Source organism: Rhododendron vialii, chromosome 9a, assembly GCF_030253575.1.
Source record: "Rhododendron vialii isolate Sample 1 chromosome 9a, ASM3025357v1".
Lineage (NCBI taxonomy): Eukaryota > Viridiplantae > Streptophyta > Magnoliopsida > Ericales > Ericaceae > Rhododendron > Rhododendron vialii.
The window spans coordinates 12,623,471-12,641,074 of NC_080565.1; the positions used below are offsets into that span (position 1 = coordinate 12,623,471).

Genomic DNA, 17,604 nt, shown 5'->3' on the forward strand with positions numbered 1-17,604 from the left:
ACTAGGTTTTTCTTCTTCGACTCTTTCCCCTCTTGCTGGGAGTCGCTCATTGATCAATGCGCGGAAATTGGCCATGTTGTGCTGGAGGCCTGTTAGAATAGCAACTTGATCTTGAGGTGCCTCTATCATGATGAGTGCCTTAGTGAACTTCGGTGATGATGTCGGAGAAGGAGAAGATGGAGGGGTCTCGTGTGGCATAGTCGCCGGTGAATCTCCCACTGACGGTGAACCAGCCAAAGCTTCCGTTGTAACTAACTGAGAATCGAGCCTTGCAAGTCTTCTTCTGTACGAACCCAGTGGACTTTCCCAATTAGGTTTGGCTTTTGTTCTCGGAATTCTCTTCGGTGGTGCAATGGTTCACGGCTAGACAGTAAAGCAAATGAGAACTCAGTGGTACTCCTGCAGCAATTTATTTGAAAGAATGAAAAATGCGCATGTCAACGTCATCGGTGTCCTCCTAGACTCCGTAACTAAAGGGAGTCTGTCTCAAGACATTCAGACGCTTTAAAAAAATCATCGGATATTCTTTTAGACGATGTATCCTTGTTTGAATCGACTAACACTAAGAAATGTCAAAATAGACTAAACCGTTGACTATTTCGTTCTCGAAGTTTCAACTTTTGGAGTCGGAATAACTCAGTGTAGATGACGTGATACCGGAACCAGGGCGGCGTAAGCAGCACTGTGTCGGAGCCTGGATGGTGTAAGTGATTAGCACTTTTAACCTTGATGGTATAAGTATCACGGCATTCTCTCCGTTCCTAATTTTCTGTTTGAACCCTCGACTGGGTTTAGACAAAGCCTTAGAAAGTATTGATTTCCCAAAGTCTCGTTGATCCAAGGACTTTTGAAAATTGATAACGTGCACCATTGAGATGCACGACTCATCATCGGGCCATGGCAGCGTCCTAATAGGCATAAGACAAACTCGACAAGAAACAACCTAAAAGCCGCCCTATCATGCTCCTACGCAAAACGGTATGTATGTACAGTGCATGCAATAAGGAAAGCAGTAACACATAGACAGTATATGGGGGTTAGATGAAAATAAATCTTACCTTGTAGGTACCTGTCCTAGTTTGGAGAGTTCTAGTGCTTTGTATATGAAGAGGCCGGTTTTGGTTTGAAGGGGTTCCTCTGACTAAAGCTAAGATATACCTCCCGTTGCCCGCGTATTGCAGTCCAACGGTTGAACGGCAAAATGACTCATCATCGTCCAAGGTTGTTAGGCGTTCAAGAACTCCGGGCTCCAGTAAACTGTGCCGGTTACCCAAAACACCTCAACGGGGCTAGCCAACATCGATGCACATGAAGAATGCTAAAAGATTGATTAATGAAAGAGAATCACAACGTTTGCAAAAATGCCTTTTAAAATATGGCTCACTTTTATTAATCGATACTTGGAGAAAACTACTCAAGTGAACAATTGGAAAAGTCCGAGTTCGAATTGGTCGGATGCGGAGATCCTGTTAAGCCACCATTCCGTTCTTCAGCAGCGTGAAGCGTACTATTTGACAAACTTTTGAAGGATTGTTCTCGAGAGTATTAATTTCCAAGTATAGACCAATGCAATTTTTTTTTCGAGCAGAGTCGTCACTGTGGGCACACGCCCCTAAAATCCTGTGAAAATTGGGTGCACCCTTTCTTGGAAAAGCATGGCAAAACGCTACGATTCAGAGTCGCCACTCGGGTTTTGCGGTAAACCACCCAAGGAACCGAACTTGAAACGTTTGCTACGTTGTTTGATTTTGAAAAAGGCATAGACTGGTCCATCGTCACCTTCGATATCTAGGGTTCTGGAGCCAGGTTACGAAAGGGGAAGGGTTTTAAGGCACCCCTCTTGCCCAATCCGGAGATTGATCTCAACTCGGGCATTTTGTAAAACATTTGATTCTCTCTTTTGATCAACTTTTAGCCATTTAGGGCGGGGGAACAGTCAGAGGGGATTAAACAGTAACAAGTTTGCAATATGTGATAAAATGGTATGTTTGCTTTATTGAAACAAGTAATAAAGATTGAAAACAAACTTCTGTGAGTATTTTGAATAAACTGGAACACACTGGTCCAAGGGAATGTGCGCAGGAAGAAGGCAAGCATGCACTGACCAAGTCACTGCATGCAGACCTGACCTGCGCACACCACACATGGACTGGCATACTCCAGTAAACTTAAACTCATAGCTCTTACTTTCAACCCTCTGGGCTCTGGAAAGGACCAGTGCACATCCAGGACAAGCCACGCAGTTTATATCACAGTTTATATTTAGTTACAGACATTTAAAATGGCTTTAGAGCCATAAAATAAACAGAATACCTCATAAACATTATGGGGGAGTAAACAGAGGCCAAGGCCTAGTTGCCATGCAATGGCGAGCCACTAGGCTAGATCTAACTGTCGTACGCCAGTATATAGATACCGTACGCCAGTTACACCATTTTTGTCCAGTGCTTAGTTTTGCACTTTTTGGGCTCTGGAACATAACCAGAAGGATATCCCAGAGGCATTCCAAAGTGACAGAAACACATATTGAATGTTACAACTACACAGTTCTTAAATACAGAAAGCTGTAAACTGGTTTTTGGCATGCAATAGGGTGATAAAATAAAAGAAAGAATAGAAAATAGCTAAACACTGATCCCCACGCAAGTACTGCATGTAAAGCCATGACTGGCATACGGCTCGATACTATTGGCGTGCGCCATTGTTAACGACACACGGTTTTTGAAACCTTGCCAGCTTTAGAGCCAAGATTGGTATTGATTACCAGCCTTGACCCTGCCAACCCCCCTTTGGGGTCAGAACAGAAAGCTTTACAAAGGTGGTATACCTTTGGTGTTGAGTTTGGTGGTGTGTTTGAGCCTTGAACTTGAGGGTTTAATGGATGGATGATGAGCGTTGGGTGTGGATAATGTATGAAAGGGGCTGCTTGCTTACTCTTTCAATGGGTGAAAGAAGAACAAACAAGAAGCCAAGGAAGAAAGGAGAAGAAAGGCTTGTATGAGACTCTGAATAAGAATCCTAGACTAACACGCATAATTGTAGCTCACAGAAACCGTAACAACAAATGAAATGTTGAAGTAGTTGTATGAAACTCTGAATAAGAATCCCATTTAACTACCATAATTTTAGTGACTCCGTTTTTTTACTTGATCGTGTTATAAGTGAGTGAAAGGAACCCGAAAAGGTTTTGTATCAGAGATTACACAATAAAATGGAAGATATGTCAGCTTAGACTGCGTGGGATAAATCGACTAACCTACCTTTTCTATATGTAGAAACATGGTTACTAATACCTATTTGGCAAGGACTATGCATTCTTCAAATCTTCTTGGAGCCTTATCCTTCTATTGGCTACTTGTCTTTCTTCCATTTAGCAAATTTACCTTCAGCGCACAGATTTTATATTGGTGCTTAACTTCTCCATACAGTTTCACCATATGTTACTCATTTAGGTCACCATGGGATCTCTCACACCATTGCTTTATTGTGTTATCCACAGGTGTTTGAATTGCTATCCATATTGTTGGTTCGATGTCAATATGTATCACTGTCCTGCTGTAATGAATTCTAAATGTGGTCTGTTCTCTGGTGCTGTAATTTGCAGAATCACCAACTTCCACATACATATAATTTCCACAGATACGTGGTTCGGAGCATGGAAGATGAGTTCTATGGAATGGTGGGGATCAGGTGTGCATCCATTGAATTGATCAACGTATTTAGTATAAATCTTTAATTCATGGATTGTGCTGATGCAAAATGTTCTTCTAAATAAGCGCACATTGTCCTGTTTGACCATTGAGGGACTTCTCAAGATATGGAAAGGGAAGAAGAAAAAGAGAGCGGTAGTTAGTACACATCTTGATTTGAGTATTTTCAATCTGGAATAGGTCATCCTTTTGGTTTTTCTAGCCTAAAATCCGCACCTAGGCCAAATTTGTTTCAAGTAGATGTTTGTGCTTGAATAGATATATGGAGGAAAAATGTGCTCCTGCCAGCATGTTTGAAAATTATTAAAAGATAGGAAGAGGTAGAGAGCAGGAGAAAACGAAAACCATGAGCTTCTAAACAAGCTCCTACACTTACCAAACAGAAACTATAACCAAGATCTATGTTACATGGACTTGGACTCTTCTTAGTGTAAGTGGACAAAATCAAGTAGTGCTTTGAACAGCACTAGATTGTAATGGTTCTCCTGCTTCTTGATCGGAACCCTAATTCGTCGTCGGAAACCTAATATGCAAAATAGACAGGGGGTGAGCACACCTTTGCCTCTCGTGGCAAAGGCCCTCCGATGCCTGAGTTAGTATCTCGTACTAGCAGAAAAACCCTAATTATCAGTAGAAGAATAATCGTATTGCTACGTATTGCGTACCTTTTACCTTTAGGTTTACCTCGTATTTATAGATTCATAGATGCTTGCTGCCCAAGCATCCCTGTAAACCTAGGATTCCTATCTCATATAGGAAACCCAGGATATTTTGGATTCTCGTTCCCTTATCAGTTCACTACCTTAGTCCTTTTAGGACTCTTTTCCATAGCTGGCTGAACATCCCATTCCCGTTGGGTATCTTTCCTGGATCCTATATTCTCGGGATCCCATTCGTTTACGGAACATCACAGTCCTGGAACCTCCTAGAGTATTCCCTCTGCTTCAGCTCTTGATTGGAGTTCTTTCTTTGTTCGGCTATCTCATCGCCGAATAGACTGCCTGGACCAGTCACTTCTCATGTAACTGGTCCTTTATTTAAGTACTTGGACCAATGTCTTCTCAAGAGCTCTCCTCCTGTTCCGCCCTTTTATTGCCAAACAAACTATTTGGACCAGTGACTTCACATGTCACTGTTCCTTTATTAGTCTCTTGGTCTAATAACTTCTCATGTTTACTAGACCAAGACCCGTACAACCTTCCTGGACAAATGACTTCTCATGTCATTGGAGCACATCACCGACCATCGTCCTGCTCGGCGACTGTCCCTATCGTATTTATACCATGGTCCCACGTAACCACATGTTCGGGTCTTATTTCTGCCTTTTCGGGAATACCTCCCTACAATTGCTCCCAGCTTTACTCATCATTTGTACGTAAATGACGAGCAAAGCTCCCAAGTACCGAGTAAATTCATTCTGCTCCTGCACCTTGTTTCACAAAATTGGTGCCACTTTCATCATTTGCCTAGGAAAAATGTCTCATTCTTTGGGCTGGACAGGCTTTTTCCTGCTCTTAACTTTATTCATGGCATACTTCGTTTTGCCCACATTAAAAGCGGACAAGCGCCTTTAGGGAACGGAACGCCCAAACGGCGTCTGGGGTGACGTTTCACATACGCCACCCTACTCATTAGGATATATTTGGGATTTCGTCCCATCTTTAAAACCCGTCATTCTCTCTCTAGATTCCCTCTGTAGAAAGATTACTGGCCCTGCGTGCTAATAGATTTTGCCCAAATGCTAAGTTTTGTCACACTTAGTTGGCTTCACATATGTGTTAAATGTTTCGTACTTAACTTGCTAATTTTATATGCCTTCATGCTCTCCGAGTTTATTCATACTTTTGGATAACCAGCTAAGGTTGCTCGTACCTAGCTGTTTTGTGCATGTTATCGTATGCACCTAAGTATTTCGTACTTAGGGAATTTTGCTTCCAAGTTAGGTGCAAAAATATGCATGTTATCGTATGCACTCCAATTGCTTCGCATTTGGACAAATTTACTGAGTGTATTTACCCTTGCATATTCTCGTATGCTCCCCAGGATTGCACATTTATGGGAAAATGTCTAAGTTTATTCATACCTAGTTGATGTCGCATGGCCATGTATGCAACCCAAGTGTTTCGTACTTGGCTGATCTGTGCATGTGATCGTATGCATCCCACGATTCTCCTATTGTTCAGCCCTCCCGTTGCCGAACAGACTACTTGGACAAGTGACTTCACATGTCACTGGTTTTTTAATCAATCTCATGGACCAATAACTTCTAATGTTCACTAGTCCTTGGCCCCGTACAGTTCCTGGACCAATGATTTCTCATGTCACTGGTCCATATAACCGACCACCGTCTTGCACGATGACTTATCCCTAGTTATTGGCCAAACATGACTGTTTATCCAATACCAATACCAAGTCCTAATTGCTTCAATTTAGATCTCATACGTTGCCAAGGCCTAGGTTTGCTCGGATTTCGTCGATTTCGGCATTCCTTACTGCCAAAGCCTAAGCATACTCGTTTTCAGCCAATCCACTGTTGTTTATGTCGTACCTAGCTTATCTCAGGCTTTGCTTGTATCAGAGCAATGTTCATTGCTTGGGCCCCAAACCTTTCTGTACTGGGGTCTACTGTTGACATTCGTCGTTGTCATAATTCAGGTTTATTCATACCCAATCAATCTTTGGCACTACTCATCGCCATGGCCAAAGATTATTCGCACCTGGCCAAATTTTGAGTTTGATCGTACTCAATCGGACTTGGGCATTACTCATTGCCATGGCCTAAGTTTATTCATACTTAGCCAAATTCTGAGTTTGATTATACTCAATCGGATTTCGGCATTTATTCATTGCCATTGCCTAAGTGTACTCATACTTAGCCAAACTTGTGCGTCTATTCATAGGCACCTAAGTTTTTAAGACTTAGCAAATTTGTGCGTTTGTTCGTACGCACCTAAGTTTCGTGTGTTTACACATCTAAGTACTTGTACTTAGTCGGGTTTGTGTGTCTCTTCGTATACCTCAACCATACTCAATCCGTTCCAGATTTATTTACAAACCTAGGCGCTTCGTGCCTGGCCAACTTCGTGCGTTCATTCATACGTATCTTTTGTACTGTGCTTGCTCGCCCAAGCGTTTCGTACTTGGCAGACTTGTGTGTTTTTTCGGACACAGTTTAAGTATTTCGTACTCTAACTTGTTTGATTGCTCTTCAAGTGTGTTTGTACTTGGATAAACCTCTAAGTATATGCGTACTTAGATAATGTTGCATGTTCATGTATGCAATCCAAGTATTTTGTACTCGAAAAAATTTCTAAGTGTATTCGTACTTAGATAAATCTGCATATTCTCGTATGTGTAGGGGGATGAAAACAATTGATGCTTCGGATCACCTTGGATTGCAACGGCTTATTCGTGCCTTTTCACCGGAACCCTAATTCGTCGTCGGAACCCTAATCTGCAAAATAGACAAGGGGTGAGTGCACATTTGCCTCTCGTGGCAAAGGCCCTCCGATGCCAAAATTAGTATCACGTACTAGCAGTCAAACCCTAATTATCAGTAGGAAAACAATAAGAATGCAGTGTATTGCGTACCTTTTACCTCTAGGTTTACCTCTTATTTATAGATTTTCGTATGCTTGTTGCCCAAGCATCCCTGTTGCCATCGGATTCCCATCTCGTATAGGAAACCCAAGATATCAAGGATTCTCGTTTCCTTTATCAGTTTATTAGAAAAGAGTCCTTTTTAGGGTTCTCTTCCATTACTGGCCGAACATCCCATTCTCATTGGGTATCTTTCTTAGATCCTATATCCTCGGGATCTTATTCCTTTACGGGACATGACTTATTCTGGAATCTTCCAGAGTATTCCCTCTGCTCCTACTCTTAATTGGAGCTCTTTCTCTTGTTCGGCCATCTCAAGGCCAAACAGACGGCTTGGACCAGTGACTTCACATGTAACTGGTCCTTTTATCAATTTACCTGGACTAACGACCTCACATGTCTTTTGTCTTTATTAGCCGATCAAATTGTATGGATCAATGACTTCCCATATCATCACCGTTCACCATAGTGCTAGGCGATAAGTCCTATCATACTTACCACGTGCTCCAAATATCACGTGTTCGGCAACTAAAACTATCTGTTCGGGAATACCTCCCTACAGTATGCTCCCCAAGTTTTCACATACTTAGGCCAACTCCTAAGTGTATTCGTACTTAGGTTATACTCTTAAGTTTCTCGTACTTAGACAAATGCCCAAATGTATTCATATTTGGCAGAATTGTGCATGTTCTCATATGCATTCCAAGGTTTCACTTTCTGGGAAATATTCCTTGCATTTCTTCGTATGCAACCTGAGTATTTCGTACTCGGAAGCTTTGCATGTATTCGTATGCAACCCAAGTTTTTCAAACTTGGACAAATGCCTATACTTGCTCGTACTCAGATAGTTGTTGCTCTTATGCCTAAGTTTCTCATACTTAGACGACTAATGCATGTTCACGTATGCAACCCAAGTGTTTTCGTACTTGGTAAATTTCGTACCTTATAAATTCGTACGGATATGGACCAACTCTCAGCTCCACAATACGAAGGGAGGAAAAAGAACCTAGCTTCGTATTCTAGCACAAAATGTTACACCAAAATTTGAGAATTTTATTCATAATTCAAAACTCAAGGGCGCATTATGCGTACCCCTTGCAACTAACAAAAGCTTAAAAAACAAGGGAATTCTATTCGTAATTCTCACACAATCATGATGTGCATCCTAAAACAGAATGAAAAATCAAACTGAAGTCTTTTAAACAAAGAACTTCCTCAGATTATGGATATTTCAGAGCCTTGGCACCGGGTTCCCGTCCAGGTCTGCCAATCTATAAGCCCCTATACCCAGAATTTCAGTAACTCGATATGAGCCCTCCCAATTGGCCCCCAACTTACCCTCGTTGGTCACCTTAGTATTGCCGAGCACCTTTCGAAGCACAAGGTCTCCAACACCAAATGCTCGTGGGGGGACGCTCTTGTTGTAGCTTTTCATCAGCTACTCCTGATATGAGACCAAATGCACTAGAGCCCTCTATCTCCGTTTCTCGGTAAGATCCAATTCAATCTCCAAGGCTCTGTCATTGCCTCCACTTTCAACCAAAGTGGTCCTGTTGGTCGGCAAACCCACCTCCAATGGAATAACAACCTCTATTCCATATGCTAATGAATTGTGGGTCTCTCTCGTAGACCTCCTAGGAGTTGTTCGGTGCGCCCACAGGACCAGTGGCAATTCGTCGGGCCATTTCCCCTTTGCTTTGTCCAACCTCTTCATGATCCCGTCAAGTATGGTTCTGTTGGATGCTTCCGCCTGCCCATTATTCTTTGGGTAGGCTGGGGTCGAGTAATAATTCCTGATCCCATATTGGGCACAAAAGGTCTTGAACTTCTTCTGAAATTAGGGCCCATTATCCGTAATCAACGAATAAGGGACCCCAAATCGAGTAATAATACTCTTCCACACGAACCTTTCTATCATAGGTTCAGTGATCTTGTCCAATGGCTCTGCCTCAATCCACTTTGTAAAATAATCTATTGCTACCAACAGAAATTTCCTATTTCCAGTTGCCTTGTGAAGTTGACCCATGATGTCCATCCTCCATTGTGTGAATGGCCAAGGACTTGTCAATGGGACCAGATCTTCAGCTGATGTTCGGATCATTGGTGAGAATTTTAGACATTTCTCACAAATTTTCACATACACCTTTGCATCTTCTTGCATCTGTGGCCACCAATATCCTTGGGTGATTGCTCGTGGGCAGTGGACCTGCCCCCAGCATGGCTTCCACATGTTCCCTCTTGAATCTCGTGGAGGAACTTCTGCACCATCTTGGGGTGCACACAAAGTAAGTACAATCCAGTGAAGGACTTCATATACAACTTTCCTTCAGGTGACAGCCAAAACTATGTAGATTTTGTCTTTATCTTGTGAGCCTCATTTTTATCTCTAGGGAGTGTCCCATCTCGTAGGAACCCCACAATTGGATCCATCCAACTTGGTCCTTGGTTCACGTCCAAGACCATTTCCACACTTCTTCCAATGCTCGGCTCAGCAAGATAATCTACTGCCACTTTTCTTTTAAATTCGGTTGACACAGCTGTAGCCAACCAAGCAAGTGAATCTGCATGTGCATTCTGCCCAGAACTTATTTGCTCAATGTACACCTTTTCGAAAGTGTCAAGCAGATCCTTGGTGGCCTCCATGTCGGCTGCCATCTTTTCGTTCCGGGCTTCTTATTCCCTGGACAACTGGTTCACCACAAGTTGTAAATCACAGTACACTCGTATTCTTTTTAACTTCAAGATTTTTGCACTTCTCAAGCTAGCTAGGAGTGCCTCATACTCCGCCACATTGTTCGATGCACTGAAACCCAGCCAAACAGACAACTCTATCATTACTCCCTCAGGAGGAAAAAGCACAACCCCAATTCCTGATCCAGTATTACAGGCTGATTCGTCAACGAATAATTTCCATCCTAAGGGATCGGCTAATGCCTTTTCTTTCTTGGCTAGCGGCCCAGGCATCTACTCTTTTCTCTTAGGAGGCCGTGGAGCTACTATTTGCGAGAATTCTGCCACAAAGTTTGCCAACACTTTCCCTTTTATTGCAGTGCACGGCTCATAAACAATATCGTACTGACTTAGCTACACCAACCAAATTGATATACGTCCTGAGAAATCTGCCTTTCGTAGCAATGATTTCAACGAAAATTCTGCGTAAACCACAATTTTATGACTCTGAAAGTAATGGGGCAACTTTTTCGCTACTGTCCTCAATTCCAGGACCAATTTTTTGAGGGGCAGATATCTCGTTTCTGCATCTAGCAATGTCTTGCTCACATAATACACGGGGATTTGCTCGGACCCCTTGTCCCTTAATAATACTGCACTTACAGTATGCTCAGAAACTGCTAAATACAAAATCAAAGACTCACCCGGATCGGGAGTGGACAAGAGTGCGGCTTCTGTCAAGTACTTCTTCGGGTCTTGGAATGCCTGTTCGCATTCTGGACCGGCTAATGAATCTATTAAGGGCCGCGGCCATTCCAGTCAGTCTTTGGACCTCCTTCATGGTCCTTGGACTTTGGAGCTTTTGCAAAGCTGTGATTTGAACAGGATTTGCCTCTATCCCTCTTATGGTCACAAGGTGGCCCAAGAATTTTCCTGAGCCTACTCCAAACGCACACTTCGAGGCGTTGAGCTTCAGGTTGTACTCTCTTAGAATCTCAAAGGCTTCCTTTAAATCAACTATGTGATCCTGCCTTTCTTTGCTCTTGACCACCATGTCATCTATGTAAACCTCCATAATTTTACCGAGCAACTTTTTTATCATAATCATTGTCAGCCTCTGGTAAGTTGCTCCGGCGTTCCTCAAGGCAAAAGGCATCACACTATAGCAATATAATCCTCTTGGCGTTTAAAGGAAGTCTTTTCTTGATCGGGCTCGTACATAGCAATCTGATGATATCCACGATATGCATCGAGGAAACTCATCCGATCATACCCAGCAGTTGCATCAACCAATTGATCTATCCTTGGGAGTGGAAAGCTATCTTTTGGACACACCTTATTCAAATCTGTGAAATCTACACAGACTCGCCATTTCCCATTCTTTTTCTTTACTACCACGGTGTTAGACAACCATTCTGGGTAGTAAACTTCTCCAATGGCCTTTGCTTCCAGTAACCGGTTAACCTCTTCGATAACGGTGTCCACGTGCTGTACGGCTGATCGTCTCTTTTTCTGCATCACGGACTTATGTTGTGGATCCACATTCAAGTGGTGGCAAATCACATTTGCATATACCCCAAGCATCTATTCGGGTACCTAAGCAAACACATTAACTTGCTTCTTGAGGAACCCAGCCAACTCTTTCTCTTCTTCTTTGTTCAGGTTTCCCCAATCAGGAAATACCTTTCTGGATCAGTCTCGTTGATCTGAATCTTTTTCAAGCCTTCCACCATTTTCTCGGCGGGATTCCTTTCGACATCCTAGATGGTCGACTGGTCTAATCTTGTTGAAAGTTTCCCAGTACTTCTTCACATAGTCCTTGATCGGCTGATTCTCCCCCTGTTTCATAACGGAGAGGCCCTCAAACATCTTTGGCGCTTTCCTGCTCGTCAGGAACTGAGCAGTGAATTCCTTGGCCAACTGCCCCCATCCTCGGATGGAGCGCGGACCCAACTTATGGAACCAAGACAAAGCTACCTTACCCAAACTCGATGGGAACATCTTGCACATAATTGCATCATCCCCCTCATGCATAAACATTGCCTGTTGGTAGTACTGTATGTGTGCCATGGGGTCTGTATTTGTCTCGTTAAGGATAAACGTTCCGTGCTTCACCCTGCTCGGTAGCCTTACCTCCTGTAACTTTCTTACAAAAAGGGGAGGATGCAATATTGCTAAGTACTTCTTGTGCTGATTCTCATGCAGTCATGGTCTCGTCTTCTAGTCCCTTTGTCTTGTTGGGTTTATTCTTTTTTCAATCGGAGTCAGGTCTTTCGTACCTATCCCTGTGGTGTTTCCTGGTCCCTCCCTCCTCGTGGGTGGGACTTTGGCTTCTGCTCCTTTTTCTTGAAGAAGTCCTTCGCTGCTCTAGTGTTCAGCTTTTACTTTTGCTCCTCCTTTTTCGTGGAGAAGCTTTATGTAGCCTTGGGGTGGAGCTCTTGCTCCTTCTTCCTCATGAATGAGCCTTTTGTGTTTCACCATAGCATACCTGTCTTCCCTGGAATTTCTTCATGAAAGTCCAGAGTCCTCAGGGTGCTCCCGGATCCTTTCTAACTTCCGGATCTCATGCTCTCATCTCTTGATCAGTCGAGCAAACTCTTCGATTTTCTGCCTCTTTTTATTGAGGATGTATTCATTATTGTGCACACTTTTCGAGTGTACAACCGACTCTCCTCCACGATGGGATTTATTCCTTCTTGTGGACTCTGTGGCTGTCTTGTCCTCCCTATTCATGGAGCCATCCAGGACGGTAAGGGTGTTGCCCTTGCTTGTCGCCTTCCTCTTATGTCTGCCTTCAGGCTTTCTCAGAGCCCCTGGTAGAGATTTATCTCTTCCTCCACCTAGCAGATTCTTTGGGTCGAGCGGCGTCGTTGGATTTTCTTCCACCATGATCATTTTTCAAAGAGAACTCTTTCGTTTCCCACAGACGGCGCCAATTGTAGGTGGACAAAATCAAGTAGTGCTTTGAACAGCACTAGATCGTAATGGCTTCCCGTGCTTCTTGACCAGAACCCTAGTTCGTCGTTGAAACCCTAATCTGCAAAATAGACAATGGGGTGAGCGCACCCTTGTCTCTCGTGGCAAAGGCCCTCCGATGCCTAAGTTAGTATCTCGTACTAGCAAAAAAACCCTAATTATCAGCAGGAGAATAATCGTATTGCTAAGTATTGCGTACCTTTTACCTTTAGGTTTACCTCGTATTTATAGATTCATAGATATTTGCTGCCCAAGCATATCCCTATCGCTCTAGGATTCCATCTCATGTAGAAAACTCATGATATCTTAGATTCTCGTTCCCTTATCAGTTCACTACCTTAATCATTTTAGGACTCTTTTTCATAGCTGGCCGAACATCCCATTCCCGTTGGGTATTTTTCCTGGATCCTATATTCACGGGATCCCATTCCTTCATGGAACATTACAGTCCTGGAACCTCTTAGAGTATTTCCTCTGCTTCAGCTCTTGATTGGAGTTCTTTCTTTGTTCAACTATCTCATTGCCGAACAGACTGCCTGGATCAGTCACTTCTCATGTAATTGGTCCTTTATTTAACTACTTGGACCAATGTCTTCTCAAGAGCTCTCCTCCTGTTTGGCCCTTTTATTGCCGAACAAACTATTTGGACCAGTGACTTCACATGTCATTGTTCCTTTATTAGTCTCTTGGTCCAATAACTTCTTATGTTTACTGGACCAAGACTCGTACAACCTTCCTGGACAAATGACTTGTCATGTCACTAGTCCACATCGCCGACCATCGTCCCGCTCGACGACTATCTCTATCATATTTATACCATGGTCCCACGTAACCACGTGTTCGGGTCTTATTTCTGCCTTTTCAGGAATACCTCCCTACACTTAGTGGGTGCAAGTAATTTCAGTTTACCAAAATTTTATGCACAAACTCTCATATTAACGTGAAATACATGTCAGCTTGTAAACACTGCTTACTTTTGAAAGGAGAAGAAATATATATAGTAATATGCGTAGAGTCTCCATGTCCTAAGAAGGGAAAATTATATGAATCTGACCCTTTGGAATGTAACTGCACCTTATCCAAGCCAATATAATATAACATAGACCAACACCAAACCTTTATATTTTTTTTGGCTCCCTCAAACAAAGATCTACATTGAACTTGACATGGGATGTTGGGGTAAAACCGAGACGAATTTAGTGTGCTTAATTGGTTATATGAACCTTGGAAGAGCACGATGGAGAAAAAAGAGTCATCCAACGGAGCCCAATTGAGCTTAGTTTAGTTTGGTTTGGTTTACCCACCAATGCCCCATTAAGTCATGCTACTTAAATCTTAAGAGAGTTGACTAAAACTTAATGTATTTTTTCTGTGCTTTTCTCAGTTTATGATCATTAATCATCTTGATGGTAGGGCAGAAATGGGATGAAAAAAGGAAAATTAATATTGGAATTGATGGTGGTATAATTTTTGCAGCTGGCCACTCCGGGCTTATGCCATACTATGCATCTTTATCAATATTCATGGTAAATTGTGGGTTCCCAAATTCTAAGATTTTGTGCTTTTTGATAGAAGTTATGGTGATTACATCAGTTTGGCTTGATTAACCAAAGAGATTTATGGCACCATGTCACAGGTTTGAACATTTACTTCTGGCTTTCCTTTGTCCCTGCCATTGTAAGTTTTCGCTAGTCTTGTAGTTATGTTCTTAAGATAAGTGTCTAGTCAATACTTCTAACATCCAATATTTGGCACATGTAGCTTGTCATGTTGGTCGGAACAAAACTCCAGCATGTTGTGTCATTGTTAGCACTTGAGACTGTGGAGCCAAAGGGAAAATTTTTTGGAACTCAAGTAAAACCACGTGATGATCTCTTTTGGTTTAGGAAACCAGAGATATAGTTATGGTTAATACAATTCATATCATTTCAGGTATACTTTTGTGACGATATATTTTATCTGGTTGACCCACTGAATGGTTAGTTCCCTTCATATGGATACTTCCATTTGTTTTAATCATCATTATTCTTGCATGTGTAGAATGCTTTTGAGATGGCAACATTTATATGGTCCTTGGTAAGAGGAGATCCTTTCCCTTTGTCTTTCTTCTCGGATACATAAGTTTGTCTGTAATGAAGGGGTGTCCCTGATCTTTTTACCATGTCGCAACAATTTACAAAGGTTACATACTCGGAGTAAATTCAAGACATATTGGCTTTTGGTGCCTATCATACTCCCATAGATTTTTATATCAGTGACAATTGTTAAGTTACATAATTTCAACCACCCATTTATCTCTAAATAATTTCAATTCTGACTCAAAAAATGATAATACATTTGCATACAATGCAGTGGCCTTTTATCAAGTAAAGGACTTGTAGAGAGCGGTTACAATGAAAAGTGGATTCTAATAATAAAAGAACCCATTTATCGAATCTGCTGAAAACGTTTCCTGAACCGATAGAAGGCAATAAAGATATTAGACTACCTAACAAACCCAAGTACTCCCTCCGTCCCTTTTTTTGTGTCCAGTATTTCATTTTGGACTGTCCCTTAATAAGTGTCCATTTTATAAAGTTAGGGGGGTAAAAGTTGGTGTACTGTCTATTTTGTCCCTAAAAGTAGATTTTATTTTGAAAAGTTAGTAAATAAAAGTGTAATGATGATGGGTAAGTAGGGAAAGTGGAGAAAAAAGTTGATGTGAAAGGTGTAATGATGATGTCTTTTTAATAAGTTGGAGTTACGAAGTAGGACACTTAAAAAGGGACGGAGGGAATAAGATTTATTTCAAGTGGAGGGGCTCATTTTAGTCAACTTTTATAATATTGCTGCAAATATTTTTGGCTAAAAGTTCATTTACTTAAAGCAGTAGTCGTGAGCAATATTATTTCCAAATCGTATAACTGAAGTTTCTTCTTTTTCCATATTTAGTGGGGATTTAAGCAGCGATCATGTTTCATGAAGAACCATTCAATGATCATCATCCGGTTGATTTCAGGGAATGCTTCTCTTACCAATTTTATTAATATGATAGAAAGCGATAGAGAACAAAATTTAAAGTTTAATCTTGCAATACACAAAAAGAGACAACATTAGCTTCAAATGACAACATCTAAATGGAACTATGAATTAAGATTAGAATTTTCATATCATAAGTCACTTCTGGTAAGTTGTTATTGAATCATCTACTTTATTCTCAATTTATTTGGATGCAATTCAAAGTATATTTCTTGTAGGAAAGCAAGAAATGCTTCTATCCTGAAGTCTTTCATCACTGATTTGATCTTGAAAGAGAGTCGTTACTTTTCTTTATTTCCTCCTCCAATCTTGTCAACATAGATGTCTTTTCATATTTCTGTATCTTTGCCTTTCTCTCCCTAATTTTCCAGAATCCCACTATATTTATCTATGCAAAGAAGCTAAAATAGTAAAATACTCTTTTTAAATGTAGTCTTAATGTCTTTTTAAATGTAACCCATCTGAACTCGACTACTGGAGCTTAGTCCCCTATTGCAGGACTGCTTCTTGGCTCCTTACCGCGTGAAAGTTTTGATCCTCTGGATAACTACACTTACTCTTACCATCTCTATCCGAGTTAGGACCTGTTTGTCATTCACCCTTCACTTTATTTTTGAGAATTATATCATTTGTTGTTAGTCCCATGTAATGGCTACCTGTCACCAATGTACCAAAAGCAATATGGTAGTTTCTCGGACTTGATATCCTTGGTTCCATGTAATTTCCAAAGCATGACGTGTCCTCCTTGGGTAATCTTTAAATTTGTTAAGAGTTGAGACACCGGACTATCCTATCTTGCGTGTTTTTTGTTACCCACAAAGGATAAAAATCAGAGGTGAAATTGCGCAATCAGCTGTACTTCTGCTAATAATCGCCTTGTTATTACATCAACTGGAATTTTTTTATAATTTTTTGCACACTGTAGGGGTTCGATTTGACGGGACCTTGACCTGAATTAGTATTCCTCTTCCGCTGCTCCGTTCCCCTGCCTCTAGACCTGCAACAAGTCACTAGGGCTGGTGTAGGGGTTCGATTTAGGAGGAGGGACCTTCGCCTGAACTGGTACTTCACTTCCGCTACTCCGTTCCTCCGCCGCTGACCCTGCACCAAGTCACTAAGGCTGGAATAGCCTAGTGACCCTCCGACGATCAAGTTAGATGTAAGGAGAGATGCTTTTGAGTCTAGGGTTAGGGTAAGATGGCATACCTCTCAAAGATGAGTATCCCTTTGTATTTATAGACCTAGGTTAACTTGGGCTCCAAGCTAGTGCGTGGAGGTCACGCTTAGGTAACCGCCTCGGGTGACGTCATAGATGACGCACTGGATAAGACGGTTACGAAGCACATGGGCAGGCTTGGCCCAGATGATCCTTTTCGCCACGTGTTGCTCATGGTCCCCTCCTGCTATGCTGCATTCTGCCAAGAGGCCCAAACGGAATGCACACCTCGGTAATTAACCGAAGTGTCAACAGGAGACCTGACGCCGAGCGAGTAAACAGAAAGGTATACACAGGCCCGTGTTAATATGAGGCCTCGGTTGATGGTGGTCCGGTTATATACCAAAACCATGACCGAAGCCTCCACAATAGCCCCTCAAGTCCCTGGAGCTTCGCACCTCTGCTTCAGGGTCT

General features: G+C 42.0%; 1 pseudogene; it reads left to right on the forward strand.

Annotated features, from left to right (window-relative positions):
- Positions 1 to 3,028: 3,028 nt before the first annotated feature.
- On the forward strand, positions 3,029 to 16,888 carry LOC131300552 (MLO-like protein 4; annotated as a pseudogene).
- Positions 16,889 to 17,604: the final 716 nt, after the last annotated feature.